The sequence below is a fragment of the Nilaparvata lugens genome, chromosome 2, assembly GCF_014356525.2.
Source record: "Nilaparvata lugens isolate BPH chromosome 2, ASM1435652v1, whole genome shotgun sequence".
Classification (NCBI taxonomy): domain Eukaryota; kingdom Metazoa; phylum Arthropoda; class Insecta; order Hemiptera; family Delphacidae; genus Nilaparvata; species Nilaparvata lugens.
In genome coordinates, this window is record NC_052505.1 from 66,147,594 (window position 1) to 66,170,634 (window position 23,041).

At 34.1% G+C, this 23,041-nt stretch overlaps 1 protein-coding gene across 1 annotated transcript in view; it reads left to right on the forward strand.

The window, feature by feature from the left end:
• The first annotated feature begins 714 nt into the window (after positions 1–714).
• The window catches only part of LOC111055233 (facilitated trehalose transporter Tret1), a 210,359-nt gene continuing 188,032 nt past the window's right edge, over positions 715–23,041 (forward strand). The window contains exon 1 of the mRNA XM_039422505.1: positions 715–787. The gene's annotated coding sequence lies outside the window, so the exon portion shown is untranslated. The remainder of the gene's footprint in view (positions 788–23,041) is intronic.

The following is a 23,041-nucleotide window of genomic DNA, read 5'->3' on the forward strand; positions in this document are numbered from 1 at the left end:
TGAGTATAATACATGAGTTAGAATCATGTATTGGAATAGAAAAACAAATCTGAGCACCCTTGAGGGGCGGGCATGGCCAATAGCCCATCTTTGAAAAAAATTTAGTTTGTCACTCTTAAACATAGGAAGTTGAGAAAATTTTTCATGTTCTTGAAGCTTACTGAAAAATGGTAGGAATCATTTTCTCTATCCGACACATGGATTTTTGGAACTGACTGGAATTTCAGTGATAATATTTAGAAATAGGTTCACAAATATTAATGAATGATGTTGAGTTTTATGATTTTCTTTTTTCAATAAGAAAATATATTTTTCAAATTATTCATGTTTTCCAATAAAAACATTAATATTTTATGGAGTTCTGTTTGGAATAAAAATTATTTCTGTGCTCTCGCGGGGGGGGGGGGCATGGCCCCTCTGAAGCAGTCACTGCGTACAAGGTAAAGAAAATACGGTATATTGTAGATGATTTCGTTATTTTAAAATTCGTTGTATGCTGGATTTACTATACTTCTATGCTAAACAGAGTTTCTGCTGCTAAACTCTCTCTGCCTGCTATACTCTCTCTGGCTCGGATATCCGAAGTATGAGTAGAGTGTTATGTTTGTATGGGGAATGCATCTATGAAGGGGGATGGGTGAACGCAATGAGGATTGGCGGTGGGGAGGTGTGTCCCATTGACATAGTGCCCGGAGTTCTCACTCCTCAGTATTCAGTCGGTGCGCGGCCGGGTTACTGGGTGGACGTGTTATGTGTGTGGCATGCTTCCTCATTCAAAATACCCGAGGCAAGTACATTATTACGACGCAAATCACTTTTTATTTTCATATAATTCTCATAGTATCTTCATTCGACTCATACACAGATAAATCACTCTTACATTTTACATTATTAAAGATATTTAAGGAACAAAGATTACTTTACAACAATGTGTGGAAAACTTTCTAATAAAAAATAATCGGTACAAGTACAAATTACCAGACCTATAGCCTCCAAATCTACTTCACAAATACATCTTTATTTTAATGAAACTTTTATCACTATTTGACTGATACATAGGTAGTGGATTTATGCATTTTTTAAATACAGTACGAATACTGTACATTTTACAAGCTGTGGCATGCTTTTTCGTTCAAGGTACGGTACCCGAAGCAAGGAAAAATAGTTACGATAAAACTCCACAAATCTCTGATCTTCTCTAATATCATTTCATGTTATCTCCACATAATTGAAATAACTTAATGTTCATTCTAAATTGAATAATAATTATCATATATTTTGGAACATAGGTTTTTACAACTCACTGTGTAGCATACTTCATCATTCAAAATACCCGACGGAGGTACGCGTTGCAAGTAGCCTACACTTTGTAAATACAAACTACTCAATCCAATCTGTGACAAATAATCTTTTCTCTGCTATCTAAGATATTTATTCATTTTCCATCCTTTTCTCCACAAAACTAATTTAGCCTGAAACTTACGTTAGATGAAATCCATGTTTCATTGACAATTTCTATCAATCGCAATTGATACAACCACGCGATCCAACGTTCACGAATTTTCCATAGAATAATATCGTAAACTATTAATTATTATTACTTACCGTATATTGCATAATGATGTTCTCTTTCCAACCTTTGTTACAGAATACAGTTTGGCCGAATTTAAAATCAATTTTCAACTGAGAGATTTTTAGTATTGTTTGTCTGATTGTTAAAATTTGATTTAAGTTTCAGTAGTTATTGTCTATAGTTTGCATATAATGTGTAAAAAATAGACTTGTGAAAAATATCTGTGTTGTCATATTGTGCTAAATTTTAATCTTTTCATGAACGTCTTATGCACTGGACATATCCAAATTGAACTCTGCACTCTGTATCGACAGTGTTTTCGAATTGACATCTTTCCTTGCATGGACAGATTGAAATTTCGCACAATTTGGCAACACAAAGTCTACCAAGTCTCAACTTTTTCTATAAAAAGAAAAACTATGATTACTCTAATGTTCCCAATGAACATTGATGAACAATGATTATGGACTATCAACAAATCATTCTTTTTTTGTGGAATCGTTGGCGATAACATTCCCATTGAAACGTTTTTACTATATTATAACTTTTAAATGTCGAGTTCATAATTGAATGTTTTTGAAGCAATTGATATCTGAGAAAAAATATAGAAACTACGAATATTTGATCCCAAATTATCATTGATTATCGTTTAAAAGATCACAATGCTTATTTTAAATCTTTGATAGTCAACAGAACAACAACGAACATGAACAGAATATTTTTCTATTGATTGCACTCTGTGTTACAAATTCAGGAATTTGGGAAACTTGCTCTTATATACGAAAGCTTACAATACAGCAAAATTATAGATGAATTTACATAATATAGTCTGAGAAAATTATTATTGAACTGTATATGATATGAAAAGAGCAATTTGTGATAACTATAGATAATATTGCTATGCATCTACATAAATTGGCAGAGCTTTGGACATATCAATGTCCATTCTTCGGAAAGAATATTCAAAATATCTTTCCCACTGTACTCTACCAAATAGAGTTAATAGGAGTTCGGAAACAACATAAATTGTGTTCACAAATTAGTCAACATTTCATTCTAATTTTCTCCAATGACCAATCTTACCTAAATTTCAATTTCAATCTCAAAACTTGGTATCAATCTCAAAACTTCTCTCATCTCGATGTATTTAAGAATGCATACTACTTATTCCAATGACACTGGGACCTCCGATGAAATCGTAGAGTATAATAGTTGACGTATACCATCTAGTTACCAGTGCCATCAACCGACAAGTTTAAGAACATACATCTCGCATTCCGACCAATTAGGAGCGAGTAGGCGGTGCCTCAGGCGTGTCTAATCTGAATGTATTGGCCCTTTCTCATTAATTGGTTTGTACCATAAAAGCATGCAACATTGAACTATTCTTTTGTCCATTGTTTCTATGTATTGTATACACACCTTTACCATGTGGCTCTCATGTACCTCCCATCTTTACAATTTTACCAATACAAATTTTACTATCTTCTCACGAGCTTTGCAAAAATAATATTGGAGAAAGCTAAAAAATGAGTTGAAAGAATAGAAAAAAATCACTTGAAGTACGTTGATTTGAACAACATTTTCGGTTTAATCATCGTGGGAGAATTTTCAATCTCATACTCAAGATTTTCATATTCATTATAAATATTCAAAACCAACTAAATATTCAAACTCTATCAAGTACAGCTCCAATATAATGTGTCTGCTGAATTTCAATTTTTATTTGTTGGATTGGCTTCTGGATCTGGTGATGAATTATATCAGTGCTTTGCTGCCTTCATTCATACAAAGACCTCATTATGGCCTCTTATTCCAAGAATCAGAATCAATTCATTGGAAGAGGTCTAACTAGGAATATCGTTGCGAAAATGAAAATGATGAATTGAATGCTAATCAGTTTTAAGGAGCAACTTCATAGAAGAAGCGGCGGCTTATTTGTTTGATTCAGTATCGCATGTCACGTAACTCGCTGACAACTAATGTGAAATACAAATAAGGCAAAGGAAGATGCACTTCAAAATATCAGCATTGTTTGAATGTGGAGGAGCATTGAAGTTATTTATAAGGAATGTTGACTGTTCGAAGTGAGTATTTTTGTATTATAAGGCGAATACTTTGCTATTGTGCTGCTTGCATTTTTCTCCAGATGTTACCGTAAGCCATACGTGATTATATGGTATGCAACTGCTATCATTTTTTTACGTCAATGATAATAAATAATAATTATTGTATCTTTAATCCTTGTACCGTGAAATAATTTTTCGGACTGTAATGTTATTTTATTAAATTTCTAATCTATGAAGAAGTTTTCTGAATATATTTTATTGTAGTGTATGCTATTTCCTTGTGATTGTAATTGTTTGATTGGCAAAAATAAATTTGAATTTGAAAGGTGAATCCAACTTACTGTACTTCCAATATTATATTATTAATTTGCATCTAGGAGTCAAATTGATTGATAAATCACCCAATGAGGCGGTGACATATTTGAACAAAGCAAGCAGCGCTTTCCACTGTGAGCTCAAGTTCTAGATCTTTCTAGAAAAATTGTATAGTATAGAGAGATACCCTTTAAACTTTTAGCTAGTGTTTTGTATAACTAACATCAATGCTTTCTTTCAATAAATGTGCTGACAGTTTGAAATAATGTATCTCACAATAGCTCAATTACATTAAACTCATTTGAAATCGCTTTGAAGTATCATGAAAATGAGCACAAGAATGAAAATGCAATGAGGATGAGCATCACATTTCCCTCAGTTTAGTCGGAACATATGCTGATGACACATGAGAGATTCAAGCGAACAAAGTGAAGAGAAAGAGGATGAATATTGTACAGTATCTTTGACGATCCAACTACAATTTACTTGAACCATCTATCTTAATTACAATGAAGGGGCAACATAACGAAATTTCCCGAGCTTACAGGACTCTCATATCACATATTTCATAAGGCACTACGATGAGACTCACTTCAAACGGCCAGTGTTGGTTGAATGTGAAGCATTGATGTTGTATAGGAGGAATGCTGACTCACTTGCTCAGGCACCCCAGCTGTACTACACTCATACTGCAATTGAAGTGACAGCTATTACAGAACAGTTTACAGGTGCGAGAGTTGTGTTTTACTGTTGTAATGGTGACCATGTTGTAGCATGCTCCACCTATTAGTAGCCCACCTGCTGTAACATGTTGGGGCTCACCAACTCACTGATTTACTACCTGCATCTGTCAGCGAAGGGCGATCCTGTACCAGCTTTACAATTGCGCCACTTGAACCGTAAATAAATTCAATTAAGAGTACAAGCTGTGCTGGGTTTGACCGCTACACAAGGCCGGACCTGGAGATAACTTGAAGTCATTCATTAATTACATATTTTTTATTAACAAATTCGGAATAAGAAGGTGAATAAAGTGTTCAAATCCATGTTTTATGCTCTTCTATTCAAAGTTTGAATTTGAATTCAATGAGATTCTTTGAGGATGTACAAGTAAAAATATAAGGAAGATCCTATTAAGGAATTTGAGCATACTGGAATAGATTCATTCTCCACATGCGAGGAAAATATTATCTCCTTATTTCATGGAGCCTTGTTCAATTTCAAAGAATTGAGAATCTTGAATATTTCAAGTCTTCATGGATAGCCCCTTAGCGTCCTATCTAAATCTAGATTATAGTGTGGTGAATAAAATTACAGCATGTGGTTAACTTCACAGTCCGAGACAGTTGAAAATGATATCAAGAGCTACTGTTTTACATGTTCCGTAAAATGAAGATGCACCTCGAGGCGAGAAGCGACAGACACATGAAAGACAAATTCGAAAAGAAGAGGAAGTGATGCCGGGTATAACCAGGAGAGGGGCGACGGTTGCACCTATTTTAGTGCACTGCAGTCGACAACCTGATTGGAGCGGTGCATTCACCTGATTGTGTCTGAAATAGAAATTCAAAATCAAATGTGGAACCGCACTCTCTGCCCTCAACCTTGAAAAACTCGAGCGGACGATGACATTCTACTTAGCACCACTTACTATTGTTGTTGCTCTGATACCTTTTCATTTTTGACAATCGGGAGGGAGAGGAAAAGCAGATTCCAAAAGAGAGAGAGAGAGAGATTCAGTAAGTGGAGTAGTAGTGTGAACCTTCCCCATTTCTTATTGTACAGCTAATTGCGGCTTTTCTAAAGCCGCTTAGACTGCGATTATGTATTATCGATCAGAGTGTTGAAGCATGGCAGACTCTTGTGAGGCTTCGTACTGTTTAACGTGTAATTCAGCCATAACTAATTTGGCTTCAAACCGGAAAAACGAGGACCATGTTTGTGTGTAACCTTGAATCTCGAGTGATGAAGAGCCGTGCAAAACATGTATTCTTGCTTTCCAAGTATGAAATCGCTATAACTTAGCAATGAGAAATTTTCCATAATCACCAAAGTTCATGACTTAATTCAAGACATTCTAATTACTTCCCTTTCGTTACATCAATATACTTATAATTATTTACGTACATGCTAAATTAGCAATAAAGACCATTTCAATTTTCACAAATGTTTATGACTTACCGTATTACTTCCACTATGATCCTTCAATAAACTTGTCTTTCAGGCACATCCTCGGTCCAAATTATACCGTACTGTATCACTATAATCAGTAATAAGTCATTATAGGGTCAGCCTCAGCGATCTAAATCTAAATTCTCCTTTCTCTGTACATTGGATTATAGCTCTATCGCTGATGATCTTTAAAATAGTAATTGAAAAATGTTATAAGAATAGTCCAAAATATGATAGTCTTTAATATTTATTATATGGTCATTCCCATAGTTATATTTTACATTTTACATTCTTTGAATGAAATTTTACATTCTTTTCCTGATCTATTCTATTCTTAAACCATTATTTAATATGTACTGAAATTTCAATCAAAATCATCAAATAGGCTAGAACTGTGAAATCAAATCATAAAAGTAATAATTTTCCAACTCACAACAATAGTAACTTATTCAATATTCAAATAAATGAAAACACACATATATGTTGTCAAATTTTACACAGTTTTTTTTACAATGACTCAGTCGAATTTTTATTCAATATTCTACCCAAATATTGTTTGGTAGGAAATTGTTCTCATTGAAAATTAATAATCATTTTTTATACTGATATCATGACTATGATTGTGTAGCATCGGATATGTTCCTGGAAAGAAAATTTGGTTTGCAATCAGTGCTCAGTGCACTTTCCCTAGGGAAATAACTTTCAACCACTATTAGTTGCAGCAAGAGAACTGAAATTGTATCAGATATCGATTTCATGCTTCTGGTGAAGAACAGTAAATAGATACTGTCAGACATGATGTATGAAAGTCGGGCCATGGCAGCTCCCCAAGCTATCTCCATTTTAGGAAGCCATAAATATTGTGTGAACTCTTCCTCCTCCTACTTTACTGAGATTGGTTTCTTTCAACACACTGTCCAAAACATAATACAACTTTCTTAGAAAATGACAAAGCTTTCAGGAATTTTCTTACCTTCTTCACTTTTGTCTATGAAGTCTTCTTTGGAAACATTTGTGGTTGTGACAAAGCTGATATTCCACGTTGATGGGTTTCAACAGAGGTGACCAACCCCCCCCCCTAACTAACAAGCCTGATGATGCAAATTAGACCATTAAATTAGAGAAAATTCAACACAAAAAATACCAAATGTTGTCACCGTGACCTTTTTTGGATAGTAGAAACAATTTTCTACTGACCTCAAGATTTGATTTTGAGTAGGATGAGAATAATCTAATATTCCATTTTCTATAATATTTTCGTAGTATAATATTCCAGTTTTTTTCCGAATTCGATTTAGACTACTTGAATAATTAGAAAATCGATCATATCAAGAATCATTTTTCAGGGGTAGAAGGAGCCCCCACTGAATTGAAAGCGAAGAAATGTCATCAATAGTCATTCTTAACACTGCTTTCTTTTTTCGGGACAACCCAGACCCCACCCTAAGGTTTGATTCTTCAGCCCTCCCACCACAATAGTTTCAAAGACGCAATCTGCGTCCAAGCCACCCCTTGTAAGCACCCCCGCATTTTCATCATAACGAGAATCATATGAAAATTTAATTTTGTAAAATGAAATTCCAATTTCTTCTCTATTTTCATGATAAATTATGTTGAGGCCCTCCCCTCCTTGCAGCTCAAATTTCATGTCTACCAGCTCAGAGATATTGAAACTATGGAATTAAGTAATATACTATACCTAGATTTCAACAAATGATCACCGTACGCTAGGGAATTTTTAATGTTTTATAGGTGCGTACAGATTCACGCGCCACGTATACTCGTATACGTCGTCGATCATGAACGAAACGCAAGATGATCGGGCGCCTGTGTTTATTTCAAACCCACGAACATTTGTTGCTAACATAATAAGAACCCGTTATTTTATAAGCTGTACATCACTGAGCTGTAATCAAATGTGATTTCTCAGCTATAACTGGAGTTGGTATTCAAAAATTAAACTGTATTCACTCAAAAAAATTAAAAATTACTGTCTTCAGTATTAACTTGTTTTTGTTTTGTGGACCAAAAATATCAGTGTTTGAAAGAGTTGACGGAACATATTTTGGACTACTTTACAATCAAAATTCAGGAATGGAATAGTAACGACTATAAGTCTGTTTTCCATTCCTAATAATGTGTTTTTATCATTGTTGAATTAATTAATAAATAACATTGAATGAGTTCTGAATAACAATAACAATGAAACGAGATTAGGCCAAATAATTAGTATGTTCAGAAACTTACATTGTTGGCCTACGTTACCAGTACCTACTCTTTTTAGAAAAATTGTAGTTGATAATAACTGAAACACTCCGAGCTTTGTATGTAAAAGCTCACGCTCTGCTCGCGATCTGCTCTTGCGTGACCCGCGATCATCTTGCGAACTGCTCGCGTAAAGTTTGTTTTCAACGCAGTACGTAAGTTTGTACGCACCTTATCATCGAGCTTGTGAAAGTGGAATTACCTCTCTTCCTATTATTACTCTAATGAGTCTCAAAAATTAAGTACTGTATTATCTTGATTATGATACCCAGTGAAATCAAAAATGAGACTTGAAGGTTAAAGTCTCAATGAGGCAAGCGAGTCTCAAAAATTAAATAATGTATTAGAATCTCCTGATTATGATACTCAGTATATACCCATAGGAGCCTTGAGATGATTAGTAAAAAGAGATGAATGAGCCGTGAGTCTAAGATGAATCGAATGTATGGGGATTGATTTTCAATTCCACATCTGTCATTCCATTTCATCGAGTAGAACTAGAAAGTGGTGATAGGAGAGACAATACAATAGATACTTCCCTGTAGTCAGAATGGGAAGCATTGATGCTCTTTTCAGAGAATGCTGATAGTTTGTTGTAAATATTATAACAGGGTAAAGGAACCGACCCAAAAGTATTGCAGCTTTCACATGTGGTGGAGGATAATCAAAAACCGATTGACAGCGGCACGCATCCTTGATCGGAGGTGGAGTCGTTGATGGAGTTGGTGGGTTCTGGGTGGTGGTTTATGCCTTGTCGTGTCTAACGCCGAAAGGGTTCAGTTGTGTCGAGGTGGAGGCGAGAAAAGTAAAGCAATGACACGTTGCACGATTTGACAGGCGCCGTTATCACGAAACGCGCCCCATTTTTCAGACTCTTATTTATTGGAGCCATATCCATGTCAGCTGATGCTTCGCTGCAGATCTGGTTATGACGTGTGTCACACGTCAACTTCTTATTATGAACGCGCTGCGGCATTATTGCTTGGCGACACATTAACCTTCCGGGACGCCCGCCTATTTTTGCAACACGAGGACGCGCTAGTTGTACTTTATACAACACTTGCTTCCTTCATTAAAATAGCTACTATATCAATTTATATGTGCAACTTTCACCATCATTTTCATTACAAGACTATTTTTGAATGTTAGGATGATATTTTTAGTATGTTTTGGATTTTAAATAATTATAAGAGGGAACAAAAAAAATAATGGTTATGTTAGAAAACGTTTAATACACATAGTAAAAACTCCCTACAGAAACATACCTTTCATTCGATGTTTGAAGTTCTTCTTTATTTCTCAATTTTTGTTTGTTCAGGCCACTTCAGTTCTATTCGATTGTAAACAATCTCGCTCTCTTTTGAATTGAGGTGCTAAAGATACAATTATGCTGGTTAGTGCAATATAAAATCTCATCAATCATATCAAGCCTGATAACTGATAAAAATGCTTAAACTTCATCTTTTGCATTCTTAGCCACCTTCTTTGTACCAGGAAGAATTTTTATAATATTTTTATTCTTAGTCTTGCCAGTCTCGCTTAGCCTACACCAGATTGTTTCACCATCCTTCCCAAGAATAAACTCAATATCATAATGTTCGGGAGAATTTTCATTTTTCTCATTTACTTCTATTGTCAAGGTTTCACATTTACTTCCATTGTCACCTTCTACTTCACTATCATCCAAAAATTCGTTGTATTCTATCACTTCCTTACTGTCATCTGAGAAGTCAATGTTTTGCCATCTTCTGAACTAATCTACTTTCATTGAGTAGTCGGCCTATTTCACATGTTCTTAGAACATCTGACATCACGAAAATTGTCAAAACTGTTTATAATCAACAAAATTGATGATAACTCATCTGAAACTAACGGTAAAATCACACTCACTTTTGAAAAATGGACCACTAGACTTCAAACTTTACACTAAGCTAGGACGCGCGCGATGTAAAAAGTACAACAATTCTAACACCGGTCTCTTCAACACTGAATAGGGTATGAACAGTGATTGATAGTACTGCAATATTTTGTCTATGGGCGGAGCTAGATGTCGTGGAGGAATACTTGAAGGTTACCAACCTCAAGGATATGAATTTCTCAATTAAAACGAAAAACTTTCTGACTGTTGAACTTTTTACAACGGCGCGCGTCCCGGAAGGTTAATGTCAACAATGCAATGCTGTTTTGCTAGTCTGTATTTCAAAATGGGGGACTCAATAAAGAATTGAGTTGAATTAATATCAGCAAATAATTGCCCCTTTAAATGTATATTCTTCGATTAGTTTATGCTCTGTACTATTGTATCAACCTTGCACTTCTTCGATGAACTGAATCTCACTCTTGAAAAATGCTAAAATGGCTCATTGAATCTTATTTCTGGAGCTTGTCGCATTTGATAATTTGTTATTATTTAGAGAATAACACATTTGAAGGGTTTTTTCAAAATGATGTCCTTCTTCTTAGGCCTGACTAAATAAACATTTGATAAACTATTATATAATATAAATGTACATTGGATATGTGAGACAAAAGTTTAATGATAACAGTGGTTTGCTATGATAGTGAAGCTTGGAATATCACAACTAAAACAGCAGGAGTCTTGGTGTGAGATGTGTTTGAGAGAAAAATCCGGAGAAGAATTTAAGGACCGGTATGCGAAGATGTACGTACAATGGCGCATACATACAAATGCTGAGTTTGAAAACTTCATGCAGAGCCCCAACTATTAGCCCACATAAAATTTATGCGCCTTGATGGGCAGGGTATGTGCAAAGAATGCCCGATGGATGAAAGCCAAGAAAGGTGTTTGTAGACCAGTCTAGGGGAAGAAGACCAGTTGGGAGACCAAGAGAGTGATGGGACGATAGGATGAGGAAGGATGCTAATGAAATGTTGGGTGTAGGGGAGGGATGGAAGAGAGCGGCGATTGATAAGGATGGATGGAGGCGTAGTTTAGTTGAGGCCAGAGCCCGATTTGGGCTGTACTGCCATTGGAAAGAGAGAGAGAGAGAGAAACATTTAATATTTGTAAAATGTATTTTTTTCGTTTATTACTATTCATCTATTCTCCTCTATTCAGAATATCTTAACACATATTGAAACTTTCCAAGCTGTATTAAAATAAAATTGATTCTCCCTTCGGTTTTCATCTGGATAAATCCTTGATAATCATCATATTCGATTATTCCGCTCACGTCTAAACTATTTTTATCTCTCTTCACAAGTGTTTTTAATGTAGTGTTCACAATGGATGCTCAAGTTTCATGGCGCCATCTCTTTACTCTGTTTCAATTACAAAATTTGAATATTAAACAACGTTCAGAGCTTACACGGCTATTGTTAGTTGAAAATCAATCAACATTAATGACTGGGGAAGTGAATGTCCATCAATTCTCGATTAATTTATCAAGGGTCTGAATCTCTTTAATACTTGAATGATCTCAGGGCTTGACTAGCCCTGTAATGAAGTTAAATTGGATTTCAATTGATGGGACGAGACTGGTCCCAACTCTATCTTGTTCTGTATATTAAAACTATGTTCTTGGAAAAATGAGATTCTCTGCAATATATTCAAGGATTGGATAAGAATATTTTTAGTTTTCAGTCTTCTAAATCGTTCGACAAGACAATACAACTTTTTATTCGAGCGATTTATACTCACCCAATTAAAATGCGTACTTTTATTTCATACAAGTTTTCATGTTTCTTTCATTCTCATGTGAGTTATAACAAACTCTTTTCAAGAGCATTCAACGTCCCAAAATCTGTTCTAATTTTCTTCATTGCGAGAGGAAATTTATTTATTCTTCACACAATTTTATGTTAATTTTTGAAAATCTTTCTAATTGAAATTCATTTTTCGATCAAGTAAATTGAATAAATTCCACATTTCATAGTTTTTTCTCATCAAAAAAGAATTCTGTGCTAGATCTTCAACCAAATGAATTGTTTTACCAATTTAAGTTACCAAGATGCAACTTAACAGTAGTTGCATTTCCAACTTGACATTCAAGAGTTATCTATTTGATTTGTTATAATTTCATTTTAACGAATAGCAGTTTGCATGCCACAATAATATTAAAGATGATGAATTATAACACATAGCAATAGCTACAATTGAGACATTATATGTGACCATGTACATCAGCTTCTTTACATAATTATAAAGAGACTCATTTTCAACTCCCTTCTCCAGTGTAATGAGATGCATTTTCGTTATGTATAAGGGATGATGTCAGCTTGAAGTAAATCTCACTGTGGTAAAATCATAAAATAAACATACAGGGAAATCTATAACTACATGGTAATATAGTAAAATATCAACAACATTGGAGTAATATTCTTTCAATGTTTAGATAAAAATGACAACTACTGAGTAAATTTTGATGCCCATTTATGTAAACTTGTATAATGAGAACCAAGATGAGGGTGGAAGTCAGCAAAGAGCGGCACGTTTTGTATAAATCAGCAAATTTCAGTCAGCAGCCCTTTTAGTCAGCTGAAAGTAATGTCATGAGTATGAGGGATTGCTGACGCTTAAAGAGGAAATAAGAGAGAGTGCAAGTGAGAAATGAGAAAGAGAGAGATCAAGGAAGAGAGAGAATGAGTGAGATTGCTAACGACACCTGAGGACATGTGGCACCATTATCTCGCTGGCTCTCCACTCATGTCATCAAGGTCTTTCTTGCCAGGCGTTGCATTGCGTCTGCTGACGAAAAATTCGATGCGAACTGCTGAATAAATTGCTGCCTTCCATACGTCACTCTCCCTTGCCACACAACAACGATCAGTGTCTAGTGGAATTGATTTTAGGGCAACTTCATTTCCCCTCTAAACGTAAGACACATGCATAGGAACTATTCATACTGCATAGTTACTTAGTACATTACTGCATAGTCAAATTCCAGTGATTACTTCGACATTGTTACTGAGCTCAGCTACTTCATTTATCGATAATCGATTCAAGCCACCACCAGTGTGGGATGAGTGCGAAACGCGTGATGCTGAAGGGGGCGGGAATGTAATGTTTTTTGGTAAAAGCAGCACCTTCTAGTCGTCGTTTTGCGTTCTGGTTTGAGCAAGACATACAATGAACTATGAAAGTCATTGTGAAATTTTGAATGAGCTGTGATGATGAGCAAAATTGCTCATTTTTGACTTGAATGCTTACTTTTTCACCTTTAGACAAGCCTAAACATAGCCTAAAATTAAAAGCGGAATTTCCACTCCCAATCTCTTTAAATCTAATAATCATTAAATAACGTGAATTAAACTGAGAACCATTCTCTTTGTGCTGTAAATACTTTTCTCTGAAATGAGGGTATCAATAAAAATCAATCTGGTTACAACGAAAACAGCTGTCATCATTGCAGCCCAGTCAATGAAGACAAAAATAACACGGTTTCCAGAAGAAATTAGGGGAGAGCTTAAAGTTTTCTAATATAGCAAGTTTATAGAGAAATTCCTCTTCTATAAGATCCAATTTCATCAAGAGTTCACTCACCATCGAAACACGTTATTGAAAAGGAAGAAATTTTGATTTTCATTTTTTTTCATTTGAGATTAATGCAAGAGAAACCAGTTATTGGTATAGAATAATAATTGTAGGAAATTTCATTTTTTATAAGCTTGTATTCTCAATCTTGTCCTTATATTTGTGTTTGTTTGGAAAATGACTTGATCTTTGGAGAGAGGATAAATCTCTTGAAATCTTCGGCTTCTCTAAACTTACGTAACCAATATCAAAACTATTTATCTTTGATTAAATTCAATGCACGTGGATCGAAGAATCCTGGTCCATAATTTGAGAACAAATCCAATTCTCTATCATCAAGAACTTTCAAGGTGGATGGTATTGAGAACAAAAAAAAATCACTTTTATTGATAGTCTTCCCGAATCCAGCTCTTGGTGGTAGTATTACTCAAAAGGGCATCTAGCTGGATGAAATAATACTATTTATAGATTAACTGAACAATCAAGATTATGTATCACTTATGATACATCCATTTTAAGGTCTTGGAATGAGCTACAACTATTATATGAAACATTTTTCTCGAAAAACATAAGCGTAAACTCTTATTAGACAAAATATAGAATTATTATAAGATTAAAAACTCTTCATTTTCCAGCTTTGTATGAGATTAACTTCCTGAGCAATAGATATACGATAAGATGTTATGTTTTACGGAACCATAGAAGCTTCGAATTTCCGGGGGGTCCTGGGGACGATGGAACTCTGCGGTTCCAGGCTATGTACTCATAGATTTAAGCATTCTTTTATTTATTCAGTCCATGATTCTATGTACACTAACAACCTGCAAGAATTGAGCTCTCTCCTAGTTTGTTGCGCATCAATGTCCTTATTGACTTGGCTATTGGAAATCAAAACTCTTTGATCGGCTACAGAGCCAACATTGCAAAACAAAACATCAAATTAGATGTGTGAGTGAGAAAATCTGATAAAGAAAAGACAAGAGCAATCAGAAAGAAGAAAGTATTATGAAATAGTTGGTGAAAGAGGTAGGAGATTCCTACAGCCACCATGCTTCCCTTTAATTAATTTCTTAGGGAACTTGATGAAAGGGGAGAAGCTTATTACTTATGCGACTAAATTAAGACGCTAAAGCTTCTTCGAATGCTTCAGATGGCTCTGTGCTCATTAAGTCCCTCAAAAACGAAAAATATGCAGATTATGATTTTTAAATAATGTATTCCAAAACTCTTGTCAGGGAATCTTTAGCTTCAAATATTCTTTTCCTTGTAGGAGGTCTTATCTCATTCATGAGCATAAATAATTTATTTCATATTCATGTATCATTATTGGATTTTGTAGCTGTTTTTGTAATAGTACCAGCTACTATAATTACTACTGTAATAAATTAATAGTGATTAATATCAGTGAAGGGTCTTATTCATTCAATAAGAAAATGTAATGATAAGCTCTTTGTTTCGTTGATTATCAAGGATCACTATTGTATTGCCAGTAAAAAATATTATTCTAGAAGACCAATTCTATTATAACAGAGCTTTTCGGAACAAATAACTCAACATTATGAAATAGGTACTCGTAGAGGATGGAAGCTTTGGACAGAACCATGATAAGATAATTGAAAATACACTTGGAGTAAGAAGCACTTTTCAGATCAAATTTCCTAATATCGGAGCACCGAGCTTCGCTCCGGAGTACAAAAGTATAGAAGCATAGAAAGCATAGTTTATATTTATTTATTGATAAACAGAACACAATTCTTCCAATTGATTTGGGAAGGACCAACAGGCACAGCCCAAAACTGTTTCTTCCCCGAACTTTGATGAAAACACTCACGGTAGTCCAAAAAGTAGGTTATATTGCATACGCTTTAGAATTTAAGTCCAATTTTCAGTCCAAACATTTGAAAACAGAAAAGTCGAATCAAGATTTCTTACAAAAAAAAATTTAATAACAAAATAACACTCAATAATCACTTAAAAATGTTGATATAGACTAGGTACTTCAATTTAAATAAAATAATAATGGATCTTGAATAATAATAAACATATATATATATATATTTATTTATTTATTTATTTATGTATTTATTTATAAATATTTATATATATATATATTATATATATATATATAATATATATATATATAGAAATTGCTCGATTATGACAGGATATAAAAAGTATGGGGTAATTGGTAATTTCATAGCAATTTCCTATCAGTGATGTTGAAAATTGTTTAATAGTCGTTTGCAAGCATTTATGAAAACAGATGTATTCTATCCTGCATTCGCTATTGAATGACTTGGTATCATAGCTTGGTATCACGTTTGGTATTAATTATATAAATATTTTGAAATAGTCGCAAATACATTACCAGCGTCTAACAGAAATGAAAGTACGTCTCATAATGACATATATCATGATAATTGTGATTTTTTATGTAGAACTACTTTAGTCTCAGTTGTCATTGGAATAGTTCTAATTGCTATCCAGTTGGTCTTGGAGGAAAATTGTCAAAACTCATCAATCAATCAGTTGATTGCTTTGAACAGCATCCTATACGTATTTGCTCATTTCTACATTCTTCACATAGTCACTATTTCCTTCTTTTACTTCAGATTGAACTTATTTATAGTTTGTTGTATAACCTTCTCAAGTTGTTATGTTGTTATTTTCAAGGTCCAATCAGTGTTTAAATAACTTTATCTTAGTTGTTGCACTTCCTTTGATAGCGATCAATGAATGAGATATACAAGAAAGAAAGCACTTTTGCATTATCGACCGAACGAAGTGAGGTCTTAAGGTGCGTACAGATGTACGCGCCGCGAACATGAGCAATTCACTTTTTATCAGCTGATGCCAAGCTTTTTATATCTGTATCTTACCGTTTCTGTAAAAATAGAGATATAGCCAGCTGATTAAAAGTGAATTGCTCATGTTCGCGGCGCTTATATCTGTACGCACTTTAAGATTCAAGTCGACGGTTTGGCATTTCTCTTAATGTTTAAATGTTTAAATAATTAAATGTTTAGATGTTTATATATTTATATGTTGCGCATTTACGGCGAAACGCGGTAATAGATTTTCATGAAATTTGACAGGTATGTTCCTATTTGAATTGCGCGTCGACGTATATACAAGGTTTTTGGAAATTTTGCATTTCAAGGATAATATAAAAGGAAAAAGGAGCCTCCTTCATACGCCAATAACAGAGTAAAAATCAGACTATAGAATTATTCGTCATAAATCAGCTGACAAGTGATTACACAGATGTGTGGAGAAGCCAGTCTATTACTGTATTTGTATAAGGTCTATAGTTTCAATCAAAGACATTAAAGAGGTATGCATCTTTAAGCTGGGTTTACACCAAAGTTATTAACAAAATGGTTATAACTTAATCCTTACAGATTCTATAAGATTGAAAGGAAGTTGACAAACACATATGTTCATCATGTGTATGATAAGTCATGTTCAATCTAATATAATCTAAAAGGATTGAGTTATTAACATTTTTTTAATGAATTTGGTCTAATCGCAGCTTTAAGGTCCTTGGTTTCAATATTTGGTTTTGTAGTCATGGTATTATTATGCGTGCCCATCAGTATCAATATTCTCACATTCGAAAAAACTAATTTAATAGGTGAATAAAAATAAACAAAAAATGAACTAAATAATGCTGAAGAAATTATAATATTTTTGATTCTAAAAAAAATAATTTTCATCAAATAGAAAGATCATCACGGAACTGGATGAATTATATCATATGGAATACAAATTCCAACATGAACTGAGTTTGTTAACATTTAAAACAGTTGACATCTGGTACTTTTGTGGATGAGAATACTGCGTGAGGTCTACTGTTCACAGAACGACTAATCTCTATATATAAAAATTAATGTCTGTTTGTGTGTTTGTTAGTTTGTGTGTATGTTAGTTTGTTTGTTCTCTATGGACTCGAAAACTACTTGATAAAACGGCATGAAACTTTGGGAATATGTTGTGTGAATATTGGGGATGGTTTCTGACCAGAAATTTTAATAGGGGGACTAATTGACCGAGCTAATTGACCTATCTTCCAGAAGGTTCCTGGGAAGATGTTATCAAGCAAACAAAAGTGGGTCACTATAAGGTTTCTCAGTGGCTAAAATGTAATTATTTGAGACTAAATCTTGGTAAAACAAAATGTATGACCTTCAGTCCAACAACAAGAGGAGATCTAGATATGAACAGGCTTTGTTTGAATAATGCTTGTAACAGGTATCCATGTGATTCTTGCAATGAGGTTATTGAGAGTGTAAACAATTACAAGTATCTTGGTATTTTTGTTGATAAGCATCTACGCTGGTCACCTCAGATTAGCTACCTTTGTAGAAAATTAAGGGTGGTCAATTTAAAAATGTACATGCTTAGAAGTATTTTGAGTCTAAAATTACTAAAATCTGTTTATTTTGCTCTATTCCAATCCTTAGTTCAGTATGGTAATTCTATATGGGGAGGAACTTTTGATTCAACTTTAAAACCTCTATTTGTTTTACAAAAGTTAGTTATCAAAACAATAATGAGGTATCCGAGAGATTTCCCAAGTGTCACATTGTTTCAAAATTCCAATCTGTTCACTATAAGACAATTGTTCATTTTAAAGACTATTAAGAAACATGTGCTCAAATTAAAAAATATTCAAAATTTTCAAAGAGTAACTAGACAAGTCGCTCAAAACTTAATCACAATTGAAAGAGTTGATAGCACCCTATCCCGTAGAAGTATTTCATATTTGAGAAATAAACTCTATAATAAAGTTCCAAGAGGATGGTTGATAAAGAAGCCTAAAATAAAAGATTTCCATACCTGGGTGAAAGAAAATTATTTTTATTCAATTAATGATTTGGTTTAATATTGATTGATGTTGTATGAATCTTAAATTCAGCTTTATGTATATCTTTAATTTATTGTTATTTCTTAGAATAGAATATTTGGTTGGTTGAATGATAATTACTGTTAGCCTATATTATAATATTTTATATTAATTTTAATATAATTTAATTAATAAAATTTTATAATTTTATATATTAATATTAATGTATAAGTGAATAAGTTATATTAAGACTCCACGTCGGCGTACAAGTTTTCTTTTGCCGACGTGTAGCACAAAGTTGTCAATTTCCTTTCAGTTGTATTCTGTATATATTTTTGTGCAATAAACGATTTGATTTGATTTGATTTGAGCGAAGTGAGGTCTAAAATTCAAGTCGCCGGTTCGGCATTTTCCCTAATTAACCGAGCGAAGTGAGGATTTACATTTACGGCGAAACGCGGTAATGGATTTTCATGAAATTTGACAGGATGGTTTTTTTTTAATTGCGCGTCGCCATATATACAAGATTTTTGGAAATTTTGCAATTCAAGGATAATATGAAAGGAAAAAGGAGCCTCCTTCATACGTCAATATTAGAATAAAAATCAGACTATAGAATTATTCATCATAAATCAGCTGACGAGTGATTACACAGATGTGTGGAGAAGCCAGTCTATTGCTGTATTTCCATAAGGTCTATAGTTTCAATCAGGTACTTGTGGATGAGAATACTGCGTGAGGTCTACTGTTCACAGAACTACTAGTAATAATTGAGTGTGTGTGTGTGTGTGTGTGTGTCATTAAGAAACTGGAAAATAATTATTCATCTCATGGAATAGAGTTGTTCATATTGCAATAATTAATTACTGAAGAATGACAGACTAAATTGATTTTTTTCTAATTTAGCTCAGCTCATATTCATCCCAATCATATTATATATTATAATTATGATTTGTGATTTTTGATCCTAGAATTGAAGATGTAAAGAATATGGAATTCTGTGTAATTCATCGTACATCGCATATTTCCTGGACCATCTATTGACAATCAACAACTATGAAAACATTAAATCCATCTTTGAAACACTGATTTAACCTACCGATATCTTTTTTTTTTAATTCAACACTTTACTGATAGATATTACTACCAATTGATCGAGAATATGTTGCAATGTCGGAATAATAGAAATGCTGCATGACTAAGCACATAGGAAGTCCGTATTGAGATGTAAATTAAAATATTGATTGTCAGATAAATTTCATGATTCACCAAATAAAGTCAAGTGTGACATAAGATACATTGACTTTTTGGCGGTACGAAGTTTGCCGGGTAAGCTAGTTCATAATACAAGAGGAATTAACAGAAAAAAGTGGACTCTGTAAAGGTTTGACCAACTCATCTCAAATTATCTTATTCACTGAGAATAATGAAGAGTAGAATATCTTTCATGATATTATAAAGAAGATACAATAGGTAGTGGCCCAAAACAATGATACTCCAAATATAGCTATTACAGAAACGGTTAAGAAGTTAGTTTCATACCGAATTGATGATTGGTTATAGTCATACTTCCAAGGGTGGAAGTGAATTCATTCATCACAATGGATGAATATTATTGATTGATAAACAATCATTTTTTCTCTGGCAAAGTTGCCTTGGAATCAAAGTTCACCAGCATTGATCTAGACAACTTGATACTTTCCATGAGCCATCCAGCATTATCTATAACCGGTGTTATAGTATGCCAAGTTGATAAGAATATTCCACGCTGATAGTTGCTAGTAGATAATATACAGTCAAGTGTGATACTGCTGGTATTCGTCAAGAGTGAAATGTGGTAACTGAGCAGACGACAGACAAAATTGACTGCATCACTTGGCGGTGGGGTGGCGGTGTGGTTTGAAAAGAGGCAACACATATCGGGTGTGAAATTGGAAATTTCATTAAGCTCTCGCCGAAAAAGAAGCAGTGGCAGTAACGTGCAAGCAGACAGGCGGAAGAAAAAGGAATGATGGAGCAGAAGCAGGAACAGAGCAAGATCGTTGAGATAACATTCAGCGGAGGGTGAAAGTGAATGAGGGTGCGTCTCGCTGCCGCAGTCCCCAATCCACGAGTGCGTCGCGATGTCACCTAACCTAACCTAACTGCCATCACAGCGACGTCTTGTCACTTTGTCTGCTGCTACTACTACTGCTTCTGTTGCTTCCGCTGTAGCTTCTGCTTATTATTACTGGTGGCGTATCGATGATGATGATAAATGATGAGGATGATAGTTTTAGAGCTCACTGTCTGCCACCGTCTGGCATTAAACTGCTCAACCCTTGCGGTCGATAAACAATAAATATCTACTTGACTGGGGATCAGTATACTGCTTTTCCTGCTTCTTCTGTCTTGAAAAGATTTCAAATCAAAAGAAGGAAAAATCATGAAAAAAGAAATCTCAAAAGAAGAAAAATCATGAAGAATCGATAGACAAACTGGGAAATCAAGCTTGAGAAGAAAAGCAGTGATTGTGTTGACTAGAATAGAAGAAAAATTGGGAAATTGAGAGTTGTTGGAGTCTATAAATTGTCATAGTATCAACAGATAAATATCAATTTATTTAGGCAACTAACAACACTGATGTGAAAACAATGGTAAATAGAATACTGAAGGCAATCTTCCTGTTATTTTTTCTTCCAAATAGTTCGGATTCGCCATTTTTTATCAAATTAATTTGGAATGACGATGAAGAAGTAAAAATGAAGAACGTTAGATAGAAATAAAATAGGAGATAGAAGGAAGCTTGAAGGGAGAAGCAAAGATAGTTGTCATTTGTGAATATGGAGTGGACAAGCAAAATAGAATAGGGAGGTGAAAAGAATACATTATGATCCTTTCCATTTTAAAAAATCAAAAATGGAAAAAATATGTATACAGCAGATGATGGTGAAAATCATAAAGAATGAGGAGAGGAATGGAGGCAAAAGCTTGAAGCGTTAAACAAAGATTATGGTATTTATAAAATAGAATTATAGTACCATTTAAAATTGATAAAATATTCAAAAACAAGAATACAAATTGTAAAGTAATTATTACTAGTTTTGGAACAGTATAAATACAGTATGGAAACTCGGCTAGTACCCTGGCGCAAAAATCCGCCATCTTGTTAGGAAGTTCCGCATTGTAATAGTATTGATGGAAGGTTCGGATCACTTTACTGATCCGGATCAATTGATTTCGTTCACTGCCGCGAGCCAATCAGAAGACCAGGATTGGAACTTCCTAAGGTCACGTGACGTGTCCAGTATTTGTGCCATGTAAAAAGCATTGGTTGGATAAGCGTTTGAGTGACAGTTTCCATTCTGTATCTATTCTGTGTTTTTGGTGATCACACCATCGTCAGGTTAGAAAAATAAATGTTTACTAGTTTATTTTTTAAATAAAATCTCCAAGTAAATTATTTCAGCAGCTGCCCCTATCTATCAACTAATTTATTTGAGATTTTTAATTTTTTTTTCGAAAATTTGGTTATGATTCTCAATGAAAGATTTTATTTAAAATAACAAAACTATTAGTAAACATTTATTTTCATAACCTGACGATGGTGTGATCACCGAAACTAGTAGTTACGTTACAATTTGTATTCTTGTTTTTTAATATTTTATCAATATTATAAAGGGTACTGTAATTCCATTTTATAAATACAAGAAAGTAGCCCTGGATTCATACATTTAAAAAAAATTATGGTGTTTGTTGGAAACAGAGAGAACAAGCTGAGTAGAAAAATGATAAAATGTAGAGAGGTGTAGGAATGGAAAATTCAAGATCAGGAAATGAGAATCAAGCAAGATGGAAATTTTCTTGAAGTCCGGTAGAAAATCAAGCATGGATGGGAAAGTGGAAATTGTGGAAGAGATTGGTGGCGATGAAGGAAGCAGAAGACTTGGAAAAAGACGAATGATAAAAAGTTGACATAGTAAAGTTCAAAATGAGAAGCAAGTTAAAGATACGAAAGAAGAAGAAATTACTTTGGAGGAAGTAGGTACTGGTTTCAATAAAAAAGTGAGCCATCGATATTTGAAATTTAAGCTTTGTAAAATGAAAGGGTAAGACTACACAACAGTGTAACAGGAAGGAGTACATTGAAGCTGGAGAAATTCTGAAAGGAATATGCTGATAGTTTTCATGAGGAAAAATAGTGAGTGAAGACTTGAGTGAGTGAGAGGAGAAGAGGTAAGGAGTAGATTACCTCCTAATAGCCGCCCATACTAGGAAAAGGCAGGAAAAGATTAAGAGCAACGAGAATAGTAGGGGCTCAAGATTTA